An 11,307-nucleotide genomic window follows, 5' to 3' on the forward strand; every position below is an offset into this window, starting at 1 on the left:
CTCCTGAAAGGGGGCGGTCTCACGTTTCCCAACTCGACTTTAATGAAAGAGGCACGGCTCTTAATGCGTTATTATCGCGCGGGTCCCGATAGAGTGGACGCGCAATTAACTGCTCAGAGGAGGGGGAGAGAAGAGGGGAGGAGGTGGAGGTGGAGACCACTGGAGTAAGATGATGGGCAATGTGTGCTCTGACTGGACCAGTAAAGAGGGCAGTTTAAGTTTCTGCACACGAGTTTGTTCTGAAAAAGCTACAGAGAAAACATTTTCAGATTCAGTTTGATTGTTCGTTTGTTTTTGTTCGAGAAAACTTAAGCCAATCACAGTGAACAGGGCTATTCTAAATTGTTTTAACCCTAACTCTAGTTTGAGGATTCATCCATGAAATATATAATAATTAGTTCACTGCTAACAATACACTGAACAATACCTTTGATTTTTTTCATTCCAAAGGATTTTTCAAAAGTCAGTATGTTTTCTTCCATCCATTTTGTTGTTGTTCAAGGTAATACTATTATTAGTAGGTAAAACAAATGACAGTCATATGTAATTTTTTTTTTATTTAATTCAGACTATCTCTTCTTTATAAAACAGTTTTCACCACCTTCCAGATTATTAAAAAATAATTTATTTCTGTTTCAATTGGAAATAAATGTGAAACAACAACATAAACAATGCGTTGTTTCACATTACTAAAAGAACACAGGAAGGTGAAAACAATGTGGTCTCATGTTGCAGACCATTTGCAATTATATTTTGTGCCAGGCCCGGTGCAACCAACTTTGTTGCTATAGTTTTGGCTTTGTAGAAACTACAGTGTACTCAGTATGTTATAACAATATTTCTAACCGGTACACAATGACTTTAAAACTTGTACTTTGTGTTGAAAATTACCAGGCTTCTTCTAACAGGCCAATTCACATACCATCATCTTCATGGAGAGAGTCCTGTGGTCTGCTGTAGTAAACCCAGCTATGGCATCAGATGTGATGTATGTATCTCAGCACATTGTTCCGAAGACAGGACCAAATAATTCTGGTCATCTTTTGTCTGAAACTGCCCCAAATCGACAGAGTGCACAATGTGTTTTCAAAAACTCACTCACTTTAAGACAATGGTAGTTGTCTGTGCAACAGAGAAGACGTTAAGCTCCACCCCTACAGTATGAGTTGTTCTGTAACCCCAGGTAAAACCAACTTTCAGTTATCAGCACATTTCATCCCAGTGCTTACATTAATGATGGCCTCTCTTCAGAGTCATTACAAACCCTCTCTCTCCTGCCTGCTGCCAATCATTCCTCAGGACCAGGCTATCTCTCTGATAAGCACTGACACAGACAGTGAGCATGAAGGAATTACCAGCCTTTATCCCTCCGACCCAATGGTTTTAAAACATCCACTCTATTAGTGTGAAGAAAACAATTAGAAGAGAAGTTTGCCACTTGAGATAAGACAGATAGGCTGCGCAACAGCTTTTCTTTTCCTTTACAGAGATTAAGGCTGATAAGACTTGTAATATTATCAGCACATTATATGGGGGCTGCATCATTAAAAATGTTTAATAGCTGTCTTGAATGAAGCTTGTCATATTCTTGTACAGCATCAGCTCTCACTGCGGTGTTCTTAAATCCATCCTCATAAAAAAATGAAATAAATAATTATGTGTTTTGGATGGTAAAATTCTTAAAGTTAATAGATGAAAGTTGATGCTTCATCTAGAGTGACATTATGTTATAAATTATGTTAAGCATTCTTAACATACCGTATTACTGTATTGGGATTATTCTCTACCAAAAAAAAAAAAAAAAAAAAAAAAAAAAAAACAGAAAAAACAAAACACTTGCACTTTCAAAACTTAGTTTGCAGTAAATGCCTGTTGTTTCTGATTCTGTGAGGTGGAAGAAGACGCCAAGTCGGCCAATTGGGGTAGGAGATGGTGGGACTAGAAATCAGTTAATAAATAAATCAAGCAGGCTAATCTACTTGTAACTGAAGCTGTTGGTGTCTGATGACTCGGGATACCACCTTCACATCACCTGACCCTTTAATCTTTAATAGCATTTCCTCTGGCCCCAGGACCTTCCATAACAATCGATAGAGTAAAGACGGCTAGACACAGTGGCCATTCATAAGTTCGACAAAAATGGCCATGATTACATCACATATAAGAATGTTTGACAAACAGTGAGAATGTGCTCCATCATGAAGGTGGTATAGAATCTGCCACTGTGTTTGGGATACGTACCACACTCAAAGATCGTTCTTCAGCTGCCTTGCCTGCTCTCAGTCTTGTATGCAGCTTCGCTGTACTGTCAGTAATTAATCATTGAGGTCTGTTCATTGTTCACAAGGTTTGGTTGGCACCTGAGAGGAGAAATGACAGAGAAATGAAAACAATGCATATATAGTAAGATACATGAGACAAAAAAAAAAAAAAATTCCAGAACAGCTTGAGTAAATACAGTAAAAATGAAAACCTGTAACTTGGTCATTTATAAACTTTACATTTAAACATATGGTGTTATTAAGTGTTGAAATGTTTGGGTAAAGGTACATCAACTGGAGGCTTGGTCTGTGCCATTGTCTCTACCACAGTATGTCCAACCAACAAGACAGTGTCACACTGCAAATACTACACTGGCCTGACCGCAGTCCACATCACTGTTTGATACACTGAAATACACTGAGGGTATATTTATTGTACTTCTTTTTACTTTTAATACTTACTTATCCATGGGTGTTTGAAAGAAATAATCATTAATCCATTATTTCAATTACTTTCTTCATTTTGAATTTTTCAAAATAATATGTCTTTTAGACTCAGATCCTAGCAGCATAAGGTCTAAACAATGTTGCTTTTTGAGAATTTACTCATGTTCCAATGATCTGCACCGCCCAATACTTGCTTACTGGTTCTTGGTACAAATACTGTAGGATGGACACCACTGAACTACAATTATAACTTTTATTGGCCAAAAACAACCTTGTTTTTGTGTTTGTTCAGTATTCATTATACATGTTAAGGTCTCACATTGTATATGTGTTGGTTCTGTATGTGCGTTTGTGTAATCGCCTTGCGAAACAGAGGAATAAATGGGGGAGGTGGACTGAATATGTTTTAATTGTGAAAAATCATTAAACGAGGCAAACACTGGCTCATGCATATTCATAGAGGACTGTCTGACATGTCTACAGGGATAAACTTAGTATAAGGGCACACCAGCAGCCTCTTTCTATGTGCACATATTTAATGCAAAGCAGAGAAAAACCTGCTTTACAGTATATTTTGCTCCTGTGATCACTGAATGGGGGGTTTACAGCTAATTGTAAATATGGCACCATCTCCTCAAACATATGCATTGCCACATTACCATTAGCTTTTGCACAGAGGCTAGTGTAGAGTAAGGTTTAAAGATACTGGAGGTACATGTGTTTTATTGAGCCAAGCATTTTCTGCTTAATTAGTGCAGACTTGAGTATTACTCTCCTGCCATATGAAACTTTCCCAGCCAAACTCATTAGACATTGTCCCTCCCTCTCTCCCTATCTCCCCCTTCCTTTTCCATTCTACTGCAGTGTTCAATCCTTAACTTGTGTTTTGAGGTGTGTGTGTGTGTAAGTGTGGGTTAACAGAGTCATCAAAGCATGTTAGAGGGGAAAAAAATCAACAGTTTGCCAAAACAATTATGTAATTTAAATATGTCAATGCTGGTGTGTGTGTTTGTGTGTGTGTGTGTGTGTGTGTACATGTACTCCAAGCTCACAAATGCAATTTTAGGAGGTTTGGAGAAGAGAGTGGATGTTAAGTCAAACACATAAATGTTGTTTTCTGATATTGATCTTGCTTGGATTGTTTCTTAAGCCTCTATTGGCAGTCACTACAGAGCATGTGTCTCTGTTCTACACTCACACATTCACACACACAAACACACACACACACTCACACACATTCTCATGCAGAACAGCTCATCTGATAATGTGTTGTGATTTTTTTGGATAAAGAAAAGAGTGTCTCACTAAAGCTAAAAAGATAAAAACAAACACATTTCCAGGGCAGACGAGAACAGCCTGGGCTCCGTGCAATCTGTTGTCGATCATGCTCACGTGAAAACACAATCTGCCTGTCAGAGGAGATGATGTTGTCAAGCAGTATGTGGCTGCCTGTCTGCCTGCACATGAGAATTAGCCAGCTATTACAAACGCACAACAGGACAAGTGGAGCATTTGTTGTATGTCAGATGTCTGGGGATGCTTCCAGCTTTATTTTGTTTAGCAGTTACTTCTTTCCTGCGTCCCCTCCCCGCTAAATCACTGAGACATTTTCAGTCGTTTTTGTTAACAAATAGAAGCTGTGTGAATTGAAGACCACACTCTTCTTAGGGGGCACAAACCTGCAGGCAAACCGGGGGCTGAAATATGAGAATATTTGACTTAAACTCATAGCTAAAGATGTTGTTCTTTATTCTCTAAATATAATAATTAAATTTCAAAGAAAAGCCAAGAGTTTTTACAAACACAGTATCACCTGCCATACTAATACCTGTCATAATGTACAAGCAATATGTTTAATTTTTTTTAATGTTTACATATTTCTATAAAGAGGTGAAAATTAAACACAAATTAAATTGTAGTAAATACATAAAAGAGAGGTTGATTATCCTTTAACATAGACTGTTTTGACAGGTGGATGTTACCGAGCAGATTTTAACTGCATTTCAGTATTTGAAGCTCTGAATACGACATAAAACAAACAGTAATTTCTGCGGAAAAAATGATAGGAGCTCCTGGAGTCATTTATGGGCTTTACCTTTTGTTCCTCAAATTCTATTGTTTTTTTATATATATACAGCCTATGATTTAACGACTTAAAAGTGAAACATTCCTGGCAAACAATATACACTTTGCTCACAAGAAGAGAGAGAAAGAGAGTAAGAGAAAAAAAGAAAGAGAGAAAATATCTCCTCTACTTTATCTAAATCATCCAGAGTCTTATATCAGACACAATACAGAGCACCTTATTAATCAGGTTTATAATGAAACTCAGAGGGCAATAATATCATAGTAATTACAGTCACATGAATTGTACCACTGCACAATATAATTATGAGAGCAAAGGTGAGCAAATCAGTTAATTAACTGAAATCGTATATTCTCATAATGCAAAGTGTATAAAACAAAGAGGTTCCTAATTTTGTGGAAAAGAGTTTATTTGTACACTCAAATAAGCATTTTTAATATACTGTAAAGGTGTCAAACATTCAGGAAATATTAACTGGGAATTAATAATTGATCTGCTTCTGCTCAAATAATGGTCTTATTCTCTAGCACCTTCTTCTTCTCATTTTAATTAATATACAAACTGAAAATATATAATAAAATACAGGTAAATAATTATTTTGCTAGATAACTATTATCCAGCAACATAATTATAACTACTATTGTTTTGTTTTGGGTTTTTTAATGAGTAAGAAAGTGCAATTTGAACGAACACCTGAATGAAGAAAAATTAAGATCAGTTATTTTTATTTGGATTATATCCATATGTTTTTATTCAATAAAAAACAAACAGAACTATTACAAGCAGAATGTTTTTCCTGATTGTTTCTAGTTGTGAAAGTTATAAAGAGCATTAATTGTTTTATTTTTTTGTTGTTGTTGTTGTTGTTTGTTTTTGTTTTTTACCTTGACTATGTCTGACATTCACAGTGCCATTCTAATGCACTTCCTGGCTCTCAGGCCTCACTTCGGGACAGAACAGAACAGCACTCCCGTGGATAAAAAACAGAATTGAGTGCAATGATTACCAAGCGGGCCTGAAATGCTAATGGCCACATTAGGACCCCTTGCAGAACGGTGTCAAACGGGAGACAGCACCGGTGATTTGCATGTTTAACCAACAGTATTCTGTCTGTACACCTTGTATTGCATTATGGATGAGGCACAAGCTGAACAACAAGCTCTGCCTTTGTTCTGCCTGTTGCTCCAGTTACATCATAGAAAAAGTCCCAGGGTCCTGTGACTGAGACATTGTGCAGATGAGCCGCACTGCTGATTAGACCTGTGGCTTCTGCACACTCTGTTCATGTACTGTTCATGTATGTCAAGCTTGTCAAAAGTTCTTTCTGAAAGGGAACGATTCCAGAGTGTAAACATCCCAACTCCCTCTCATGTGATAGCAGGCAGCAGGTTTCATGCCAAACAATTGCTTTTTACTAATTAATTTAGTGTGTAAATACTCCTGTCTAACCAGTATTATAATTAAAAGTTGTTTTTTTCTCTGGAAAAGACTTGAAGTTATTTTGTGAAACATCCCAACTCAACAATATATTTGTAAGAGTTAGCTAAATGTGTCCAAAGCTGTCTGAAACGTTTTTGTATTTGTTATTCATAATTAATTACATTAACACATTAACACATGTATGGATCTGTCAAACTGTAGATGAAAATATGATGATATCTAAAAAAAAAAAGCAACATGTTTATAATACCATTCAAAATATATGCAAAATTTGGCCAAAAATAGAGCATAAGTCTGCCAACCAGCATCTAAAAATTGACCCAAAAGCAGCAATGGATTCCTCAAAGGGAAGTCACAAAGGTTGACAGAAACTCCCATAAGGTGATGACATTTCTTAAGATATATTTTTAAGAAATCAGATAAAAACCCCTGTTTAAAAGTAGGATTGTGGGGACGCCCATAGAAACTTAAAATGTAATAAAAGGCTGTTTTAAGAAACATTAAAAAATGTTGTAGAACCAAAACTGTCCCAAAAGCAGAAGTTTGGACAAGCTACAAATGTTCTTTTAAAGATGCAATCAGTGCAAACAAAACTAGGGTTAGGGTTAGAGATGAGCACAAATAAAGTATGTTATTTTGCATGGATCACTTATATTACAAACAGCATCCTATGTCACCTGTAATTCACTTTAACGTTTTCTTCAGTGTGTAACAATGTTACCGGCTCATGCTCAACACTGGGATCCAGATGTTGACTACATTATTCCGATGTGGTATCTGCAAGATAATTGTCTTGATGAAACTGTCAAGACCACTTAATAATTTTACAATCAGAAAGCTTTAATGTTCTCTGTGCCATGAATGAGAACCTACATCGCAGATGAAAATAATTGGGACACCTGCTACATGGTGTAATTAAATGTGCCGCCAGTGGGGGAGCTTGCCTGCCTGTCTCCGAGCACAGAATACACATTTTTGCACAGCCCTGAAATTAGATTGTTTTTCATTTTGAATCAATTATTTTCACTCCTATTAATATCTATGTTTTTTATATATTATTGAGAAAAAATGCATCTTTAAATAATGACCTATAAAGGGGATGAAATACAGATAGACATAATCATTTACTTACCTTTATTCTGCTTCTGTCTGAATGTAAGCCTAGGCGGATGTTCTCTCTATTCTCCTCCTAAACGTCTCTGTGGACCTGCCTTTGGTTCTTCTAAACTACTTTATGTGAGGGGAGGGGGGACTTTCTTTATGTTTGTGATTTTTTTTGGCCCCACCTTACACTCCCATTTTAATGAATTGGAAAATAATTCCCAATCAGCATCAGCAGATTTGTTTTTATGGCCCTTACCTCCCCTTTGTCTAATTGTGTCCATAAAGGGGGGAGATTCCTCTGTTGCATCTTTTTTTGGTCTCAATTCATGAGGTGCCCCCTGGTGTTTCATGAGGTGGTGCAAAACCTGTGCTCTTAAACACTATTGGTATTAAATCTAATTTACCTCTGCAGCCTGAAAAACGTTCGATCACCACAGTATAGTTTATAGTAAATTAGAGAGTTTTCATTTTATACAGTTTATTTTCATTGATGAACAAATTTTAGTCATTGTTCAGTAGCTTGATGTGTTTGTAGTACAGAGTGATACAAAAGTAACTTTAAATGTTCAGGAAAAATTTACAAAGACACTGTTATTAATGAAACTGTACTGTAGAGAAATGTTTTCAAAACAAATGGACATCCTTTCTCATCGGCCTATCAAGGTGGGATTTATGACTTAATCCTATCCTTTTTAATCTCGGGGGTCTCATTTCTCCACTCTCAGATGAAGTATTAGGTGACGGCCAAAACGAGTACCAATAACTCAATGCTGCTCTTATACTCTTCACCTTTGGTGCAACAATGTGGTGATGATATGAGCAGCTAGTCAGTGTTTTCCAGCACATAAGCCTCTCACTTTCCATTCCTCATGACAAACATTACTCAGCAGCAGTTCCTCTTGCTACGCTTGACCTTAGCCAATTCACTTGACAATTAAAGATCACTCAGCAGGGCCGTGAAAGTTCTCCCACACTCTCAACAAGCAGCTGATAGCGCCTGGGTGTGAAGAAAGGCAGGCGGATTGTAATATAATATATCTAAAACGAGGGTTCTCTCTGCTCTCGTGTTTGATACTGCGGCCTATAGCGACCATCAACCTCACAGGCCCCTCGCCTGCTGCTCAGGAGAACTTCGCAGCACATTAGTAATGTCTAAAGCTCTCTGTGCCTCCAGGATCACCCTCCCCCTTCACTGCCCCGACTCATTCTTATTCAGACATGATCAGAGGGGAGGCAGGCAACTGAGATTAGCTGCAGATCAAAAGAGCTGCCTCGCGCCAGCACTCATGTTTTGTAGATTTAGGCAGCCCCAGCACACAGGCGTTGTACCGTGGCGGTGGAGCGTCATACTGTTTTCTGCCCTCAACAGTGCTCAAGGGGGGTGAGATGGTAAGAGAGATTTCAGACAAGAGGCCAAACTGCTGCTGGAAAGCATCCAGAATTGTATAATAAAGACAATTGAAAGGAATGAAAGAGTAAAATGACTAGGCTCCCACTTTTAGCCTGTGCAACAAAGATACGTTTTTGCGTTCCAGCCCACTGCATTGGCAACTGCTTCCATATATGTAAGAAGTTACCTTTCAGTGAAAATCTGTTTTACCAAATGAAATGCTCTTTCTGCACAAACAGCCTGGCTGCAGTAACTTAACACTGCAAAGCCGCCGAATAACCATGGAAACTAACTTCTGCACTGACTATTACTACATGGTCTGTCAGTGGATATCACAGGAAAATGAGCTGAAAATTACTTCTGTTCTGTTTTTTAACATTCTCATTAATTTGTACAGGAAACATCATCACTGAGTACCAGCACATTATTGGACGTCATGCTTTCTACCTTCTGCATTAAAACATTTATGTGAAAAGTACACCACCTCACTCCAGAGTCACACTTGATTTTTAATTTTCACATCCAAACCTAAACAATGGACTTGCATAGAACAACAGCAGTGTCATGGAGTTGAAGTGACAGGATGAGGTGAATATCAAAGGCAGACAGGCAACTGCGCAACAGCGTTTGACGCCCTGCGGAGAACAAAAACAACCTGTTTCCTCATCTGTACTGACCATCAAGGCTGTGGAATTCTGGGACAGGGAAGGTAAAGGCCAGGACTGAGTGATTCCTGTAAATTGGGTCAAAGATTTCCAGTTGGTGCCTCTTTGGTTTACAAGCAGAGGTACAGCAATTGTCTCCATAACATGAAAATAATGTTGAATTTGTGTTTTTTTTTTTAACTTTAATAAATGTCAATGAAAGAGCTATTCACGCAGAATATATAATAATAATAAAAATAACTCGACAATGTTTCAGGAAAAATATAATTTTCCTCTTGTGTTATCCAAATGCTACAGTAAGATTAAATATCATAAGAAAATATCCACGAGCCATTAAACAATCATTGAAGCCACAAGTCACAAAGCCTTTGGTTTGGAATGAAATTCCATTGGGTTGTTTTGGGATCATTGCCCCTCAGTGCAAATGTTTTAAAAATATTTTCTATGAACTGTTCTTTGTTCATGTCAAAAAAAAAAGGTTTCTCATTAGTTTCTGAGGTTTTGCCCAGCACGTCGTTAGCACTGAGCGGTGCAGTACATTTGACTGAAGCGTGTGTGTGTGTGATTGAGTGTGTGTGCACGTGTTTGCCGCTAAGGTAGCTACCTTGAGGGAATGAGTCATTTCTAAAGCAAACAGCATGTTAAGGCCATGCTCTTTTTCTCTCGCTGATAATTCCAGATTGTGCAATGAGCGTTTGGAGTAATTACCCTTGAAAGTACCACTAACCTAAACTGACTGTGAAGAATTAGAAACAGAGAAACAACACAATATAAAGTTCCACTGTAATGCCCCAAACCATTCGTCTTGCCTCAAAGATATAAAAATGTAGACTTTAAAAACTTAGTTCCAGGATCCTAATCTGGTTTTTCCTGAGTGCTCGGCGGAGGTGATTTTTAACAGCTGGGACCTGACTCCTCCTTCAGCGTTGTCAAAGCTTCTCTCCCTGGTATCTCTTTACATTGTCAAGAGCCTGGAAAAACTCAAACTAAACATCGAGTATGTCGTTCTTTCAGTTCACAGTGGTGTAGCTGTTTAAGTAGTGGCTTCTTAACAAAGGTATTGTCCCCCAAAACCCGACAAGGGCAAAATAATTAGTCAACAGCACTTTAAAATACATTTCTTTTTACCCAGAGTTCTAACAGAGCAGTTCAAATATCAAAATTAGGGCTTAATCTGTTGAACATGTCTTGACCCACTGTGCAGTGTTTCGACGGAGGCAACTTTTCCACTGACAATCACATTTAGAGTAGAAGCAGGGGAAAGAAAGAAAGGGAAAAAAGGTACACCGTGTAAACTCACCCGTGCCATGTCTTTCTGCTTCCCCAGGAAGTTACACCCTGCAGCACCAGCTGAGGCCCGTTTCAATCAAAAACCTGATGAATTTGTAAAAAAGTAACAAAAGAAAAGAAAACAAAAGAGAAATTTAAATAAAAAGTAAAAATACCGACAAATGACCTAAAATAAATGTCCTGCATGTGATAAAGCCAGACCAGCTGGCTTTGAATAGAAACCCCCGATTTGGGTTGTGCGTGCGTTTTTACCCCCGATCTCTGTCTGAACTGAAACCAGGTCTGGTTCTTTCCAACCCCCCCACTCCACCACCACCCATACAAACCCCAGCCCCTCCGTCCCAGCTGAATCCACCTGCCCCTATCACTCTTGGGTAAATTTAGCCCAATGAGGGATCGGTGACATTGCCCTCACGTACACACACTTACACACACACATACACACATGCACCAGACCTTTGTCAGCACTGGCATATATGCCCTGCATTATTGCCCCCCCAAGAATGCTGCCATCTTTTCTGAGGTTAAAAAAAAAAAACACTGTCCAACCCCCATTCACTCCCACCCCCACCTTTTCAACCCTTCACATGTCCACGGCCTGAAACTGTATCGTCGACATTCTTC

At 38.3% G+C, this 11,307-nt stretch overlaps 1 protein-coding gene across 1 annotated transcript in view; it reads right to left on the reverse strand.

The window, feature by feature from the left end:
• Positions 1 to 10,953, reverse strand: part of mef2cb (myocyte enhancer factor 2cb) — a 74,625-nt gene extending 63,672 nt beyond the window's left edge. Inside the window, exons 1-2 of the mRNA XM_008335771.2 lie at positions 10,694 to 10,953; positions 2,242 to 2,360 (exon numbers count right to left, since the gene is read on the reverse strand). The gene's annotated coding sequence lies outside the window, so the exon portion shown is untranslated. The remainder of the gene's footprint in view (positions 1 to 2,241; positions 2,361 to 10,693) is intronic.
• Positions 10,954 to 11,307: the final 354 nt, after the last annotated feature.

The sequence above is a fragment of the Cynoglossus semilaevis genome, chromosome Z, assembly GCF_000523025.1.
Source record: "Cynoglossus semilaevis isolate Cse_v1.0 chromosome Z, Cse_v1.0, whole genome shotgun sequence".
NCBI classification, from domain to species: Eukaryota; Metazoa; Chordata; class Actinopteri; order Pleuronectiformes; family Cynoglossidae; genus Cynoglossus; species Cynoglossus semilaevis.